At 38.4% G+C, this 19,035-nt stretch overlaps 1 non-coding gene across 1 annotated transcript; it reads right to left on the reverse strand.

The window, feature by feature from the left end:
* Positions 1-2,112: 2,112 nt before the first annotated feature.
* LOC142833258 (U6 spliceosomal RNA) lies at positions 2,113-2,222 on the reverse strand. The gene has a single exon (XR_012907384.1). It is a non-coding gene; the product is annotated as a U6 spliceosomal RNA (small nuclear RNA).
* Between the last annotated feature and the right edge of the window lie 16,813 nt (positions 2,223-19,035).

The raw sequence follows: 19,035 nt of genomic DNA on the forward strand, positions 1-19,035 counted from the left end.
TCCAAATTATAAAATGGGAGCAGGTTGGCAGACGCATAATCAAAGCTGACAGAATAGCAGAGCCCCTCAGAAGGCAGCCAGGGTGCAACGGCACATATGTCCAATCCCACAAGGAACTTGAGGGGATGGCTAAGTGAGAAGCTGTTTACTTCTCATAAAGAATCTTCTTTTCTGGATAAAAATGAGGTGGTGCAATTCATAAGGCAAACAATAATGCCTCTCTGAATCAAATACCTAACTCCTCTATTTTTTTTCTCAGAAACCAAATGTTAGGGAAGAAAATACAAAATATGTTAGACACATATGTTAAACAAAGGTGCTAAACATATGGATTTTGACATATTTAATCCTGAACTAAAACAACTTACTCCTGTAATGCATCCAATTTCTGGAATTACTAAGTTCATGGTTTCTTTGGGTATGCCTATGTATGCAAATGTATACATTTTCCTTAAAATCTCAACATTTTTAATTATTGAAACCTTTTTACTGAGCCACAAATCCTGTAGTTTCCTAGCATACTCACTGATCTTGGTTTTCAGCTTGACTGGCCCTGGAATCAACTAAGAGACTTGCTTCTATACAAGTCTGTAAGTGTGTTTTCTGGAAGGAGTAACTGAGGAAGAAGATCCTCTCCCAGAGTGAACAACACCTTCCATGCCAGCCCAGACCTCCAGAGTTCCAAGGGAAATGATGTTGATTTCCACCTGCTCCACTTCCCTCCATGTTGATCAGTGCATCTACTCTCCTGTTTCTGGCAATGCTCGTGCCATGCCCTGTTGACATTGAGAATCTTAACATTGCCAAGACAGGAAGCAAATTGCTCTCCCAGAACTTGGGTATGCCTATGTATGCAAATGTATACATTTTCCTTAAAATCTCAACATTTTTAATTATTGAAACCTTTTTACTGAGCCACAAATCCTGTAGTTTCCTAGCATACTCACTGATCTTGGTTTTCAGCTTGACTGGCCCTGGAATCAACTAAGAGACTTGCTTCTGTACAAGTCTGTAAGCAAATTGCTCTCCAAACTTGCAGTGGTACGTTGATACTACTAAAATATTCCACCTTATAGAATGAATAGCCACTGAGTCCTAAGCCCTTCCAGTGTACAGCCATTGCTGTTCTAACCAAGTCATAACAAATAAGCCAATCTTATAAAGTCCCTTTTCTTATATATACATACTATCAACTCTATTCCTCCCTGACTAGCATATTTTTATTGTCAGTACAATGGCGAAGTCCCCATATGAGCAAGGATACTTAATATTATCTGTGCAAGAACTGTTTTGAGATCATTTTCAGACCATATTTACCAATAGATTCATGAGTTTTCAGCTCATTATCTTGGAATTTAGGTCTTCTGGCCTATTATAATTGTCTTGGCTATGTATGTATTCTTATCCAAAGCTTCTTTAGAGCAAACAATTCTCTCAGGTCTGATAGTCCTTCATTCAATCATCTCATCTAGGAAACTATTGGGTTACCTTCAAATTTATCCTCTTTTGTATTTTCTATATTTATGCTAAAGCAAAAGAGTTTAGAATTCTACCAGATAGGAGGTGCTTCCTCAACAGGTTTTATGTGCTGAAGTCTTGGCCTCTCACAAGAGATGTTATTGAAGGAAGAGTGGACTATGATTCATTAATGAATTATCTACTGAAGGATGTACAGTCTGAGGGCATTATTGAGGATTTGGGCAGTAAGGTGAGATTGGAGGAAGTAAGTCAAGAAGGCATGCCTTAGAAGGGCATGTCTTGTCTAGCCTCTTCATCAGTGTGTGTATCTGCTTCCTGACTACCATGAGGTGAGTAGCTCTACTCTGTCTCAGCTTCCCACCACAATGTTTCTGCCTCACTGAAGCCCTAAAGGCGGTGGAGCCAGACAAGTATGGACTGATACCTCTGAAACTGTGAGCCAAAATCAAACTTCCTCTATATAATTTCCTGTTACCAGTATGTCATAATAACTGAACACTAACAAGCTCCCCTTTCTCACCTATTATAAACCAGTCCTCCCCTCTAGGCTCCTATGGAGTCCTGGCCTCCAGCTGCTCTTCCCTGCTAGGGAACTTTACTTTCCTTCTGATTTGAGTTACTAAAGGCTGTGTCAAAGTTGTTTACCAGCTCTGCTTCATGAATTTGCGTATCAGTTTTGCACAGGGGCCATGCTAATCTCTGTATCATTCCAGCTTTAGTATGTGTGCTGCTGAAGCGAGCACATGTTGCCTTGGCCTTGAGGATCAGAGGATAAGGTTTTCACCTGTTGGCCAACCTGACTGTTGGGTATATAAGCCTCCATGGTGCTATTGAATAGAGGGCTTCTTACCAGTGACTAGAGGCCCATGTCTCTATCTTTCTGTCTCTGTCTGTGTGTCTCTTGTGTTTCAACCTCCAGCCCCTTGCCCGAAGCTCGGAATCTCGCGAACTGTATGGTAGCACATAGAGCTCAGACAGGTGTTGTGCGGTGCACTCCTATGTGAAAAAAAAAATACTTTAACAAGTAAATAAAGAAGTGTTGGATATACATTCTTTTATCTTCCTTTTTTCCAGCTTTCTGGTCTAAACACCAAACCACTTAAAGCATAATGTTAATCAAATTATTCTCATATAGAAAGACCTCCAGGCCACCTCTTTCTGAACTATGACCTATTCTGCTAAGCAGCAATGTCTCTGGTTCCCATTCACCTTTCCAATATTCTCCTGTAATAATGTCTTACACACAAACTTTATGATCAGCCAAGCTAAGTTATCATCTAATTACATGCGCAAGGACTTCCGCCCGAATCAGGCATTATGTGACTTTTCCTGCAAAGTTGTGAACAAGGAATTGCAGGTAGCTTGACTGGCACTAGAGTCTTGTCTCCTAAGAACTGTTACTGCTTATATATTTCCCTGAAGGGGAAACGCAAATATTGTGACTCAAGAGCTTCCTGAGCGTGTAAGCCTGATTTGCTTCCTGGGCCTTTTAAATTCTTCCTGAGACTTAAACTTGCAGGGAGAAAAAGCAATACCAGGTAAATCCCCACTGGAAATTACCAAATCACCAAAAGCAATACCAGGTAAATCCCCACTAGGAATTACCAAATCACCAATTAGTTCATTGTAAAAGGTTACAGTCAAATTCCACTTATCTTAAAATGAAGTGTATAGCTTTGCATATTGCCTTCTCTCCAAGAGACAAATCAACAAAGAAAATGTCACACATTCATATCTCCCAAAACAGGCCACTTATAATCTGTACAGCATGTCAGCAAACAAGGCGCCACCAGGCCAAATCCAACTGAAGACTATTTTTACATTGCCTTCAAGCTGAAAATGAGTTTCATACTTTTAAATTGTTGAAAAAACTTAAACATAGAATAATATGTAATGTACACGAACATTACTCATTTATTGAAGCACCATCATGGTTCATTCTTTTATGTAACTCGTTTTATGTCCAGCAAGATTCCTATTCTTTAAAAAAAAAATAGCTGGCCATCTACCAATCATATTTGAACATTCCATAAAGAAAGGCTTCCTCTTCATTTTACTCTTCCACTTACAGGTACTCAACGTCATTTGGATAGCTTTGTATTTTGACTCAATTTCAATTTTGATACAATTGTCCCAATCTCTCTCTTTTCCCCTCCCCTCTGTCTCTTCAAACCAAAGTGGTAGATCTAGGATGCAGCTCTTTGAATTGCAAAATCATCAATCCATATCACTTCATGGAAAAGGACACGATGTCCCTGAAAGACAATGCAATTGCAGGCTTAATTCTGTCCAATATAACTTTGGCAACACTGTACAGATCCTGGCTACTTGAGGGATAATCTTTTCTATCAATTAAAACAGGCATATAAATATAAACATAAATATATATACATATATATGAATTCTTCTAAGATGATCAAATGAGCAACAACATATATTATAAAATATTGTCATGGAATGTATTTCACACTTTTGGAACCATGTAGATTTTAGCAATAATTTTCTATTCCTTCTTTGTTTTGAATCTCCAAGACCTGTCGGAGCTGTCAGCAGTGCATACCAATTGTTTACAAAACAGATCTCATTCGCAGGGGAACTAGAGGCCTGATCCAGTACTCTGTGAAGCTGAAAAGGGAAGGTAAAAAATAAAACCGGATGAAACAATGACAGTTGCAGATTTTTACTTGAAGTAAAATTTAAAGAATAAATAAGATGTCAGCAGAATATATGATTTCCTTTTTGAATAAAGGCTTCGATTCGGAAGTCATGTCACAACATTCTTGGGATATGAAACCCATTTTTAGGAAGTTCCTTGAGTTGAAACAACATTGATAAATAATGGATGGCATAACATCAGCATCTATTGTAATTTTCTTTTGTCTCCTTCACTTTCTGGTTTCTGCTACCTCATTTATAGCTCTTAAAATTTGGCTGCCACATTTAAAGTAAGTTCATGTCTAGTCACCCAATTCATTTCAAAAGTTTCCAATCATCTCAGTTGGGCTTTTCAATATCAGTTGCAAAGAGAATTATGGATACACACCTGAAACATTTCCCTCAAGTATATAATATGCATGACGTTTGATAGCTATATTGTCATCAATAAATCAAAGACAGAGTTGAGTTGTACATGTGGTGTATTTTAAATATCTATGAAAAGAAAGTTAATAGAAAAATATTCCTTATTACCTAACTTCGTTGTTCAAATTCTTTGGTCTGTGAAATGGCATTCTCTCTAAATGTGGAGGAGAGAGATATTGTTTCTGTTTCCTCAGACCTGATTCCTCCCACTTTGCTAACCACACTTCCGCTCCCACTCAGCCTTCATTCACAGACCACATGGGTTGGGGGCTAAGTTCACTTTTTTTCTGGAATAAAATGTCATACAGCCCTGTCCATCAGATGATTTCCTTCTCTTAGAGAGTTAATTGTTTATAGCACCCTCAGAACAAAGCTCAAATAATGTCATGCTTAGTCTGACCAGGTAAGAAGCTAATGCTACAGTAAAACGGGAGTCTCTTGGTGAATGGAGCCACCACTAAAATGATGGTGCAGTGGAAGAAGGGGAGAACATCGCCATGTGAAAATCATTTCAGCCTTGTTCTCCCTGAGGAAACATACCTTTCACATTGCGAATTGATAAATATCCTTTAATTCACTCCCACTGTTCGTGTCCCACAGAAACATCAATCTATCAACATATATGCAAAAGCCCTAGCACAGACCATGCGGGCTCAGTGACTGCTGCTTCAGTCTCTGTGAACCCCTACAAGTTCTGCTTAGTTGGTGTCTGCGGACCATATTCTCCTGGTGTCCCCTCTGCATCAGGAATATTTTGAAATTAGGTTTAGGAATGTGTGTGCTGATGCAGAGGTCAGGAGTGGAGCAGGATAGGCCTATAGCTGAAAGTCTCTTTATTAAAATAGGAGACCTGGTAAACACCACTAAGATGACAGACAAGTGGTGAGTACCCAAGAAAGGCAGAATCAGCCAGCTAAAGCCTGGGGAACATTGAGTGCTCTGTGCTCTCCAAGTACTGAGAGACATCACCTAGGAGCTGTCCTCCATGTGCTTCCGATGCTTGAACAAGAATTCTTAAAAGTTTGCATTCCCACCAGCAATTGGAAAGCAGTGTGGCAGTTTCTCAGGAAATTCGGGATCAACTTACCCCTGGACCCAGCAACACCACTCTTGGGAATATACCCAAGAGAGGCCTTATCATACAACAAAAGTATATGTTCTATGATGTTCATAGCAGCATTGTTTGTAATAGCCAGAACCTGGAAACAACCTAGATGCCCTTCAATGGAAGAATGGATGAAGAAAGTATGGAATTTATACATATTAGAGTACTACTCAGCAGTAAAAAACAAGGGCTTCTTGAATTTTGCATGCAAATGGATGGAAATAGAAAACACTATCCTGAGTGAGGTAAGCCAGACCCAAAAAGAGGAGCATGGGATGTACTCACTCATATTGGTTTCTAGCCATAAACAAAGGTCATTGAGCCTATAATTAGTGATCCTAGAGAAGCTAAATAAGGAGAACCCAAAGAAAAACATATAAGCATCCTCCTGAATATTAACCTTCAGCAAGCGATGAAAGGAGACAGAGACAGAGACCCACATTGGAGCACCGGACATAATTCTCAAGGTCCAAATCAGGAGCAGAAGGAGAGAGAGCACGAGCAAGGAACTCAGGACCGCAAGGGGTGCACCCACACACTGAGACAATGGGGATGTTCTATTGGGAACTCACCAAGGCCAGCTGGCCTGGGGCTGAAAAAGCCTGGGATAAAACCGGACTCTCTGAACATAGAGGACAATGAGGACTACTGAGAACTCAAGAACAATGGCAATGGGTTTCTGATCCTACTGCACGTACTGGCTTTGTAGGAGCCTAGGCAGTTTGGATGCTCAACTTATTAGACCTGGATGGAGGTGGGGGTTCCTTGGACTTCCCACAGGGCAGGGAGCCATGATTGCTCTTCGGGCTGAGGAGGGAGGGGGACTTGATTGGGGGAGGGGGAAGGAAATGGGAGGCGGTGGCGGGGAAGAGACAGAAATCTTAAATAAATAAATAAATAAATAAATAAATAAATAAATAAATAAGAATTCTTAAAAGGGGAAGGTGAGGAAGAGGAGCCTGTTTCCAATTCATGGCTTAAGGACATCTTAGCCTGCTTGACAGAAACCTGAGTGTCAAAATTACTTAATTTCAAAGAGCTGTTGCATTCAAAGATGTGTCCAAAAACTGTAGAATGCAATTTGAAAAGCATTTTCTGGCTCCCATAGCCATTGAATGAACTGGGAATATAGAACACACTTTCTCGAATTTCAGTTTGCTTGAAGATGAGGATTTCTTCTGCCTGCACACTGGCCATATCCCAGAGTCCCACCTAATTCTACAGTGAACTGATCAAATATGAAAACCATTTATTTGGAAAATATTTTGCTCGCTCATTTTGCATGATTTTTTTCCAACTAAGTATATTGTTTTCTGCTGCTGAGTTTATTTTCTGATTCATATCAAGAGACATTCCTCCCAAACGCAAAGCATGTAAGCTCCTAATTTATGCATATTTGCCTATATTAATTTGATATAACTTATTTATTTTAAATACATCATTTTTGTTAATTCTTTGAGAATGTCATACACACACACAATGCATTATACTAACCCCATTTTTCCCTCTAATTCTCCCAGATCCATTTCCACTCTTTCTCAACTTCACATCCTTTTATATAACATGCTGAGTCCCATCATCAGAATATGGTTCACCTGCAGGGAGTCATTCTCCTCAAAGAAAACGAGCTCACTCTCAAGTAACCATTAATTGTCTACACACTCTTGAGTGAGGGATAGGGGCTGCTGACCCCTCATTCCCCTCCATGCTAGAATATTGATCAGCTTGATCATGTGTAGGTCTGATGCAGGCAACCATAGCTGCCATGAGTCCTCACGTGAAGTAGTCCCATTGTGTTCAGAAAATACTGTTTCTGGACGATTCTCCGAACCTCTGGATCTTTAGAATCTTTCCACCTTTCGTTCTATGCTATTAATTCCGTGAGCCTCAGGGGTAAGGGTGTAATATAGACATCTCACTAAAGGATAATTAAGGATGAGTACTCCGTAGGTACTTCTTCTCCGAACTTTGATCAGCTGTAAACTTCTGCGTTAACCACTCTCTATAGCACAAACTTTTCTGATGAAGTCTAAGAGCACTGATGAAGTCTGAATCTATGGATTCAGAGACAAGAATTGGGAGGGCAGTTTGATACTATGTTCTTCTAGTAAAATGTTAGAATCAGATTCACACCTTTGGTGCCAATGAGCTCTACAGCCATTGTTTCTTAGGTGTATTTACAATACCAGATATGTGTTGCAAGTTACTTCTTTTATGTTTGTATGTGTGAAACCTGAACCTGGCACCTCACCTATGCTAAGCAAGATATATTCACTGAGATATAACTACAGCCTTTATTTTAATTGTTTCATTTGTGAACATAGTCTTAAAAAGTTGCTCATGGTGGCCTTGAACGCACACTGTAGCCTAGGTTGACCTGGAATTTGCAATTTTCCTTCCTCTGCCTCTCAAGTAGCTAGGATTACAGAAAGGGATGGATATACCCCCAGAAATGGATTATATAATGCTTTTTTGACCTTGAATTTTCTTAACACTAATGAGAAAAGGATAACACCAGCAGAGAGACATTAAATAATAGAAAAGTCTTCAGAATTAAATCAGCCAGTGTATTTCAAGGATGCATTGACCTCACAATGGAAGCCAGAAGATGTGCTACATTGCAAAAGGGGGGTTGCTCTTATTTCCACAGGAGAAGAAAAGTTATGGATACCATCAAAATTAATAAAGATTCAGTTTGAAAAAGAGAAATCTCTTGAGGAAGAGAAATGACGGCTCGTCCACAGAGATGACAAGCAATCAGGTGGTAAGGAAACCTCATAACAGTTGGGGCAGGGTTCTGTTCTTGTCTTTGTAGGAAAATACTCATCTTCAAAAAGTCAAAAGACACTGGACATCTACACACCTAAAGAAGAAAATAGAATTATCCAGAAAGGATCACCAAGCAAAGAAAATTATGACTTATCAGGACAAGTCATCTGAGGGTAAGAATCGCTGAATCTTAAATAGAATAATAGAATTATTCACTTAAAAATCAAACCTGGCTTTGGAATTGGACAATGGCTTTGTCCTTCTCTAAATCCAAGCATGTTGTTAAAAGAAAATTCAGAGTTTCTGTGTCATGTCAGGAGCCATCTGGTATGGGACATAAAGAAGAAAGAATTTAGAAAATATTTTACTTTTCTCCATACCTATTTTTGTTTCTACCATACCTTTCCTTGAATATATGTCTGTATAAATAATGTTTAAGTCTTCCACAATGAATAATGAATTTTCCTGCAGTAATCTTTGAAGTTTCTAGGAAGAAGAGGGGACCCACAACAACAACTCCACCTCCATCATGATGCTGATAGTGCTAATATAAGACTTGTTTTGGGTATCAGCTGTTCAAGATGGTTCCAACTTGGTTAGCTGAAATAGTGCACTTTTCTACAACATTCTGGCCACAACTCCAAATAGGAACCTTAGAAAAACACTCCCAAATACTCAGAGACTATTTGCAATTATACCAGACAGTAATCCTGAAACTTAACCATCATTTTACTTTCACAGGATCACAAGGAAAGAATATCGCCCCCAATGTGGTTGAAAACCAGATAGTTGTAGTCACTTTCCTCCTATGACTTGGCCAAGTTATTTATAATTCAAGACTTAAACTCCTTAAGATAGAATAATTATTGAAACATTTATTGCATGTTTCTTGCTTGATATTGTTTATGCTGGTTGTAATTTTTATACCTGATATTTATTCTTATTGTATATAATTTTGTATTAGGCTTAGGAACTTTCTTATTTAAACAAAAGGGGGACGTGCTGTAGGAATTCCTACAATCAGTAGCCTTTAAGTAACCCACCCACTTGGACATGGCCTCTTATATTATAAATGCCAATGTAAAGAACATCAGGTCTCTCTTTCAGCTGCAGGACTCGGTTGCTGTTCCCTGTTCAAACAAAGGACTGTGATTTGTGAGTCTACCCCTAAATAAATAACCCTTTATTATGCTCGATGCTGAGCTAGTGTGGGATTTCTTTATAGTGTTCATTATCAAATGTATAATCTCCAAAATAAAAAAAAATATGCTTAAAATGGATGCTCCTGCTTACACATATAGCCAATGGGAATTCTAAACTTTTATGTTTACACTCACAAACTTTTGAGAGAAGCTTCTGTTTGCCATGGGCACCAGTTAATCCAGAGTCTCAGAACTGCAGAACTAGTCCAAGTGCTGAGAAAAAGTGGTTGAGTGCTCAGCCCTAAAGTAAACATCTCTATCAGCCCTTCCAAGGCCCAGTGAATACCCAGAAGAGACAGAAAAATAGTTAGAGCCAGAGATAGAGAAGAGCACTTTGAAACAGTCTTCTGTATATAAAAAGGGTGTCTCAGTCATAGACACTCAACCGTCATGGATGCCTACAGAAGATCCACATAAAACAAAAAAGATACAGGAGCAGAAGGAGGGATAGTAGAGGAGAAGAGAGCCAACGATAATGATGGTAATGGCAAATATAATTATAATATATTCTATACATGTGTAATTATCAAAATAAGAGCAATGAGTGTGGCAGCACGTGTACATAGTCCCAGCACAGGAGAGTTAGACACAGGTAAATCTTTGGAGCCTTAGCTCCAGTAACCTAACCTACATGGCAAGCTCCAGGACAGTAAGAAACTCTGTCTTAATAACAATAAATTGCTAGTAAAAAGATGCATGGAGCTGGGTGGTGGTGGCGCACGCCTTTAATCCCAGCACTCAGGAGGCAGAGGCAGGCAGATCTCTGAGAGTTTGAGGCCAGCCTGGTATACAAGAGCTAGTTCCGGGACAGGCACCAAAGCTACAGAGAAACCCTGTCTTGAAAAACCAAAAAAAAAAAAAAAAAAGATGCCTGGAGCCTGAGAAATAATGCCTAAGGTTGTCTTTTTACTTCTGCATTTATGTACAGAACTTACATATTAACTAATACACAAATGAACATGCATGCAGATGTAGATAGTATACACACAGACAAAAATGCAACTAAAATAAGGTCAATTAAACTTTAAAAAGATATAGGTGTTATAGAGATACATATATATCTATAGCATGCAAAAGATACATAATATGCTTACTATTTAATACATTCATTATTCATATGAATAGTATATGACACTCTTTATGTAATCAGCCAGAAAATGTGGCAGGACCTCACATTTATTAGCTATTCCTCATTTTAGAAAAGTTTTGTCAGCACTATGAAAATCAGAACAAGTCGAGACTGAAAAACAGCTGGATGTGAACTGCAGAAACTTCCCTATCTTAGTCAAAAAACTAAACATGTTTTCCTTGCTAATTTGCACTTTACTTCACAGTTAAAGGTACCTTAAAGGTGTAAAAGATAACAGTAATTCTGTGATCTGATTAAACTTGAAAGGGCACTGTTTTTCCCCTCCTTCTACACAGAGAAAGTTGAGAAAGGCATTTGAAACTGATATCCACAGAGGCTTTCTATGGGGAAAACTTGTTTCCAAATACTAACTGCACAATTTGCATAGAGATTGCAAAGGCAATCATGTTTAAGAAATACCATATGCAAAGAATGGAGCACAGTGCCAGGATCTAAGAGCTCATCATGTGCCAGTCACTAAAATCTGTGCTCCCATGCCAACACGATGGCACATAAGGCAATCCCCATCTAAGGAAGTCCCTGCATCATCCTGTATCCATCACCCTGAAGAGATCTCTTTCATGTTCCACTGTGTACCAATTGAGATGGAAACTCCATCTGATATGTCCATTCTCAAAGAGCAGGTACTGATGCCTAGAGGGAAATGCAGGAGTTAGATTATTGAGCCCAGGGAGTACTCAACACGTATACCATTCCTGACCAGCATACTGCTTTGGGGTCCATGTGAAAAATCAAACGAAAATATCCTGTGGCTTAAGGTTGCCCATGATTGAAATGGAGAGTATTACAATTTTTTTTAGTGTAAATTTTCCTACTTTGATACAAGACTATGTGTTCAGTATTGTTTTCATTACCATAATTCAAATGTAAGTTTTGTACACATACGTTTCTGTTCTCTTTTCCATTGCCCCCACTCTGCCTCCCTTTACCCATGCCACTTCAACCTTAGAGTTCCCTTAATTACTCAGATAATCAAAATGATATTTTTAATATACATTCTCCTCACACCCACAGTTACCCAGTCCAGAGTCCTTTTCAGCTCAAGTCTGAACAGGAATGATGGCTTCTGACTAGGTATTTCTGCCTCCCATCTCTTCATTAAACCAAAGCTACTCCATGGAAAACTAATGAGTTTCCTCTAACTCTATTTCCTTTAGGTATCTTTCATGCTCAGTGATCTCCTAGGCTTCGGTGTCACTTATTATGCACACCCCAAGCCTTCTCTGGTCCTCAGAGCTTTCCACTAATATTACACCCTCCAGGATCCCATCCACCTTCATTTCTCATTACTTCTCACCACAGCCTCTCCACTCCCACCAGCAATATCTGTCTGCCATCTCCCACGTGTGGTTTGTTCATTTTCATCTCTGTAACTTTCCTCATGTAATCCCCATCCTCTGACCTACAAATTTATTCTTTGCTCTTTCCACCAATATTTTGCCTCTTTCAAATGTCTGCTCATCATTCATCTCTCCAAAAACTTCCTTCTTGATTAATTGCAGCCAATTGCAGTATTCACCTTACCCTTTATCCCCTTCAAAACAGGGTGATCATCTAGAGGTACTGCAGTTAAGGACATGAAAATAAAAAGGGATTCAGAACGAAATACACAGTTTGGCTGCCAAAGTTCACAAATAGTTTGATCCAAGCTACAAATGAAGAAAACATCTTGCAGATAAAAACAATGATTCAAGTTCCAAGTAAACAAACAAAGCCCTCTCATTTGTGAAAGCATTTACACTGGAAATATCTTTACTTAATAGAAAAATCTACTAATTATTATGTGATTTGTCTCTACTAAAGTTCATATAGTTATTGACCAGCTTCATTTCTATTATAAGGAACACAGACATTGCTACAATCATATTATAGAGGAGAAAATTGATAGTCACAACACTAATACAAGTTACCAGAGTATCTTAGTTAGGGTTTTATTGCTATGACGAGACACCATGACAACAGCAAGTCTTGTAAAAGAAAACATTTAATAGGGTGGTTCTCTTACAGTTTCAGAGGTTCAGTCCATTATGATCAGGACAGGGAACATGGCAGTGTTCAGGCAGCTGTAGTGCTGGAGTAGCTGAAGGTCCTACATCATGTAGGCAACAGGAAGTCAGCTGACACACTGAGTGGTACCCTGAGTGTAGTAAACCTCAAAGCCAACTCCCACAATGATATACATCATTCAAAAAGTCCATACCCATTCCAACCAAACCCCACCTCCTGATGTGCCACTCCCTATGAGATTATGGGACCAATTGCATTCAAACTACCACACTGTGTTAACTGAAAAACAAAGAGATAAAGAAAGAAATTAAGATTTGTCCTTCTCCCTGAATCTGTGATGTAAGCTACATATGTTTATATTCCTAAAAGGTTTATATTCCTAAAGGTGTTCACAGACTCTGTCAAAAGAAGAAGAAAATAGGAGACTGAGTGAGGAAAGAGAAGAAAAAAGAAGGGAAGAGAACATGTTTATATCTTCCTAGTATAACATTCAAAACAAAATTCCTAAAATGTAACAAATACATTACAAATAGATCCATTATTTCCCTCACTTGACTTCTAATGCCACTATTTTTGAGTCATCAATCCAGTAAAAAAAGAAATTGAATTTAAGAAAGAATGTGTGAATTTTTATGAGTCAGACCTGGAAGTAAAAAAAAAATCACTCAGTATGTGTTCTATCAGCTAGAATACAATGACATCAATGTACCTAATACAAGTGAGTCTAAGGAACATAGTCTAGTTATGAGCCTCCTCCCTCCAAAATGCAACTCCAATAAACAGCTAACCCACAGATGGAATGCTGTATTTTCCTTTCAGGAAGTATCCACTGGCAGAATGGCAGCCTGCTGGGTAGAGCTCAGTAGCACTGTACTATTGAAAGGAAGAACGAATGACACGCGTCACTAAATGTCAGTTCCTTAAGTTTACCCATCAGCCAATGGAAGAAACTGAGCAACAGCTCTACTTTGTCTCATGCTTGGGATACTCTGTGCTAAGCCTGAATTCACGTCATTTAAAGACACGGGGTGTTAGGAATGAATGTGACACCTTCAGCCATGTTTGAACTCCTTTCCAGAAATTATTCCTAGTATAGATTGTATTTTGCCTGGCATTCTGAAAAGTGACGAAACTATTTAAGACAAAGAAACAACCATATATTTATTGCAAATAATCATTTTAAAACTTTGTTTCTTAAAAGATACTGTCAAAAGTACTGCCTTACCAAATTTAGTTTTTCTGTACATTTTAATGGAAACGACTTTTCCCCTAATCTCTTGCAAATGGCTTTGCACTGTTTGACACTCAGTACTGTCTTAGACTTTTCCAAACAATATAGAGTTAGTCATGTCATACAAGACATAGCATGCTGTAAATTTACCGATTCACAGACTGTCCACCCTTCTTCCTACCTCTCACCTAGAAACGATACAAACTATTCTTTTTATTTCATCCCCAGAAGGTGAGCAGTGTTTTTCTTCATTACCTGCACATGACCTTGAGTGTAACTAGATGGCAAAATTGTTTAATAATGGTATGTCTCTCAATGGCTGCCTCATGAGAAAAATCAATGAATAAATTTTCTTTAAGCACTTACACGCTCGTAAAAATACTTTCTAGTTTTTATTCAGTACTTACTTCTTAGCCGTCACTACCGAAGATAAGAGAATGATTTCTCTTATTTATTATTACATTTATTAATGCAGCCATTTGCTTTGGAAATACCTACAGTGTGACGACAGCATGAGAATGGGCAAGTACTGACACTTCTGAGGAATGTAGCCATCAGATTAAAAATGAACTCTAAGGGATGTTTCTAAAAGACTATTTAAGAATCTAAGGAATCAAATTTTTAATAGCTGTGGTAAATTTAGCAATTCTGAAATATCCAGTGTGATAGTCACAGAAGAGAAACACACATTCAAAGCTTAAAGGCTGTTTACAAAATTCATGAAAATTGTGTTTTCCTACTCTCACAACAGAACATATTCCCAGAATAGGATGAGCTAACAAGCCCAGGAGGAAGTGCCTTCCAAAGAGCCGGGGAAATGTCTTAACCCACTATTTAGAAAGGTTACACTGATTATTTATACTCCGGTGATTATATTCTTAAATATAGAGCACCAATCAATTAGTTTTAAAGATTTATGAAGGAACAACTTAATAATTTTCCACTCAATTCCTTCCTACTAATTAAAGATTTTTCACCATTAATCTTTGTCCTTTAGCATTTAATCTGAAGGAATGCATGTCCTTTAACTTTAGAATTAATTTTAAAGAACATCTTTCATTTCAGTATGGAGAACTATTTTCACAATTGCCTTTCAGAGTAAATTAGGAAATCTCTCAAAGTCTCCTATTTAATTTCACATACAAAATGTCATTTGCATTAATCTGATGATTTCAAACTACATACTTGGTCCAGGATATCTAATTAATTTGGCAAGAGAATTGTGGAAATAATAAAATTACTTCCAAATTTCTAGGAACACTTCATTTTTAAATGCCTAATTAAATATATCTTTGTAATAAAGGAAATCATTCAGAAGCAATGTAATAGTATTTTAATTCCCCACTAAGAGGTGTGCTGATTGGCAATTTGCTCCATATTTGGCATTAACAGGGAAAGGAAGTATTGCCTCATTTACTCCAAAAACAACCCATACATCTACACAAACAAAAACAAAGTTGTTTGGCAGAAAACTCAAAGAAATGAGCTGAAAAACTGAGTTACTTTTTTGAGAAACTAACAGACCAATTATGATTAATTTCAATTTTTCATGTATTTGAATCCAGAAACCAGTATTTTTTTCGTTTCTTCGTCTGTGTTACTTCTCAGTTCTCACCCTTCCAGGCCAGCAGTGAGGTTGGATAAGGAGGAAAGGTCATTCCATTTTACTTTAAAGTGTTTACGGTTTTCTAGCCTGCTCCTTCCATCCCATTTTCTTTAAAATTCAACTTTTAAACTGATTCCTTCAGTGAGTGAATCACAATCATCTGGATTTATGTAATTTTGTTCTTTCATTCTTTTATTAAAGTCACTTAAAATCACTTCAACTTCCCTTCCTATGACTCTCAAACTTGATATTATAATATTGCACAAATCTGAAGAAATTCGGTGCCTTTTCTTTATATAGATTAAATGGAACAAAATGTAACTTTAATTCCAATGGAACAAGCATTAAGTCCAATGGATTAAAACATAGTGGTATTTAACGTCTTGCATTGAATATTAGTAAGCATTGCAATAATTCCAAATAAAGCATGTCAGGATTAGTAAGAGAACAACCTGCACACATGACGACACTGAATAAATGCACCCATTAGCTTCCTAAGTACTTGGAAGGAACTAATCTAGAATTCATTTTGTCAGTCTATTTTACATTCAAGTATAAAGAGATTTGGATTCAGGTCTCAGATTCGTTTTTCAGAGAAGAAGGAAAATGATCAACACCCTTCAAAATGAAAATGTGTCATTCTGAAATACCTTTACCTCTGCACACTGTCAGAGGACTAAACTCTACAAGCCTTACCAAGCCAGGCCAGCTCAGAGTAGCACTTGTGAATAGTGGACTTCTGTCCCCTGCAGTTTTCCAAGTAAAGGAAAGGTCAATAATGCAAGCTGCCCACTAGTTTCTGGCTGGTAGCTTTGCCTACCAATCCTTTATTGCCCCGGGTACCGCTGCTGTAGCTACATGACTCCCCCAAGGGTGTTTAAAGCTCATTTTCTATTCATCCTAGAATAATCCTCTGACTTGCTGACCATTAACAGTGTAATTAATGGGCATTTTCTGATCGATGTACCCTTGCAGATAAGTATTATAATAAAGGGTGATTACAGTGCAGAATAATACAGTTAAACCCAGCACCTAGACGCCGCCACTCATTGATAATACCATAACAGAATCAGGCAGCACAGCCAGACTGCATAGAAATTATATCAAATCAAGCAATTTCTTCAATTTATTGCACTTTTAATTATGCCATCTTTAATTTAAAGAACTACCTTGCCCCCACACAATGTAGTCGTGAAGCTAAAGAGAATTAATCTAAGGCTAACTAATATTCACTTCCCCCAGCACATTTAAAATCAATTTTACCTTAAGCAAAATGTTTTATGAGCCTTTAGTTTACCCTGGGCATTATGCGTCTTCATAATTTTCTAATGAGCTTAAGATATCCATGAGCAGAAGCCATGAATCATATTTTGGTGGCCCTTAAAAACAATTTTTCCCAACACTGCTGTAAATTAAAAGAGATGTGAGAAAATGAGAATAAAATCTCATTACTGCTGACAACCTCACAGCTCAATAAAGCTGTTTTAAATCTTATTAAAGGGTCAGTTATTTGTCATTTTAGTAACCTTCATCATCATAGCCAGTACCATACCATCCAATCTTTCTTCAAAATATCAGAGCATAAAGGTCGTGCGAAGAGCTGGGGCCATGAAAATCATCCCTGGGAGACTACATAAGGGACTGGAGCTCCTTCAGGGCCTTCAATTTAAATATTGACAGGCACTGAGCTGTGATATTACACACAGAGGGTCAGGGACGAAATTCTAATCAACAGAATCTGAGAAGAGCCTGCTGTTCCCTGAGGTTTCCTGATGACCAGAACCTGAGAGAGAGCAGAATCATTTCACAGGGGCCCCCGGGGATATCTCCAAATGAAACTTGATCTTTGCTTATCAGGTGAATAAAAGAAAGGGGAAATAATAGATCACAAATAGCTACAGGTTTTGTGTATAACAAATTTTCTAGATGCAAATTAAACTCCTTGAGTATTATCCTAAACTGAATTTAATCAAAGCAGACCTGCATCTACCACCAGACAGCAGGCTCTAAAGCTGCTTCCTTTCCCTTCTCCTGGGTATGTTCATGTACAGAGGAAACTTTAATATATTAGAATCAGGGAATCAATATAATTTAAATAAATATAATTAAACCAATACATATACAGATATAGACATGTACACTAACTAAAAGCAGCCAGAAACCAGTGCAATGAGTTAAGAACAATACAGGTAACTTCTCACCATTCTTCAATGGGCCTAATCACAGCCATTCATTTCCACTTGGTAAATAGTGGCCATAGACTTCAATAAAAGTAAGACTCTTAAAACTGAGTAGCTTTTCCTTGGCTTTGGAACATGATAAGATGGTCAATGTGTTGCTGGTGGTGGTTAAATGGAGACATGTTTGCCATAAAAGACATATCAAAGGGACATTCTTTGGCTTGACTTGCCGCGCACCGCGCCCCTGTGTCTGCGCTCTGTGCGCTGGCACCCAGTTCGCGAGCTTCCGGCAAGGGAGATGGAGGTTAAAATACACAAGCACACACAGACAGAGAGACAGCGACACAGGTCATCCTTGAATTCCCCAAGAATGGCCCTTTATTGTGTTCAGGGGTAGATTATATAGAGATAGCTACACCCTAGCCAAACCCACCAGAAACCACTCTCCTGCCATCAGGAACTCCTGAAGGTCTCATGCTCAGAGCAGCTATAGGCACTCAGATCAGGGGAAAACAAGTTGTTTACAAGAAATTCAGGAACTGGGGTCTCATTGCTCCCAACATTGACTCACTGGAGCTCTCGTGAACCCAAATGCTCTAAAAGTATCTCTTGCTCCTGCTATCCTTGCCTCTACCCTTTCAGCACAACTGATCTAGGCCCTCTCATCTGATAGCTGAAATTCACAGGTTCTACATAATAAAAGCTTAATAAAATCAAAGGTGCTGTGCACTTAGAATTTTGTGTACAGTCCATTAGATGTAATTATCAGCTCTCCCAGCAGCTTGCTACTCTGAGTTCATTCATTTGGGGAAGGATGATCATAGCTTGAACTGTGTCTTTAATTATCTCAAATAATTAGTAGCAAAATTTCTCACCCTACTATAGTTTACCTCTGACAGAATTCTGTGTCAACGAAGTCCACTGTCTGTCTATATTAATTTTCCTGTCACCTGATCACAGCATCGAGAGTATATTTGGTCACTTGGGCTGCCATAATAAAATACCACAAACTTGGTGGTTTAAGCAACAGAATTTTATTTTCATGGATCTGGAGACCAGCAAATCCAAGAACAGAATGTCAGAATGACTGGTTTCTGGTTAGAGTCCCTTCCTTCTCTCTATGTCTTATATGACAGAGAGGGGGGGGGCAGCATCTTTTCCCCTTCTTGTAAGGGCACTCTTCCTAGCAGGTATAAACAGAGACAGCTTGGTTTTTTCCCAGCTG

Source organism: Microtus pennsylvanicus, chromosome 12 (genome assembly GCF_037038515.1).
Source record: "Microtus pennsylvanicus isolate mMicPen1 chromosome 12, mMicPen1.hap1, whole genome shotgun sequence".
NCBI lineage: Eukaryota > Metazoa > Chordata > Mammalia > Rodentia > Cricetidae > Microtus > Microtus pennsylvanicus.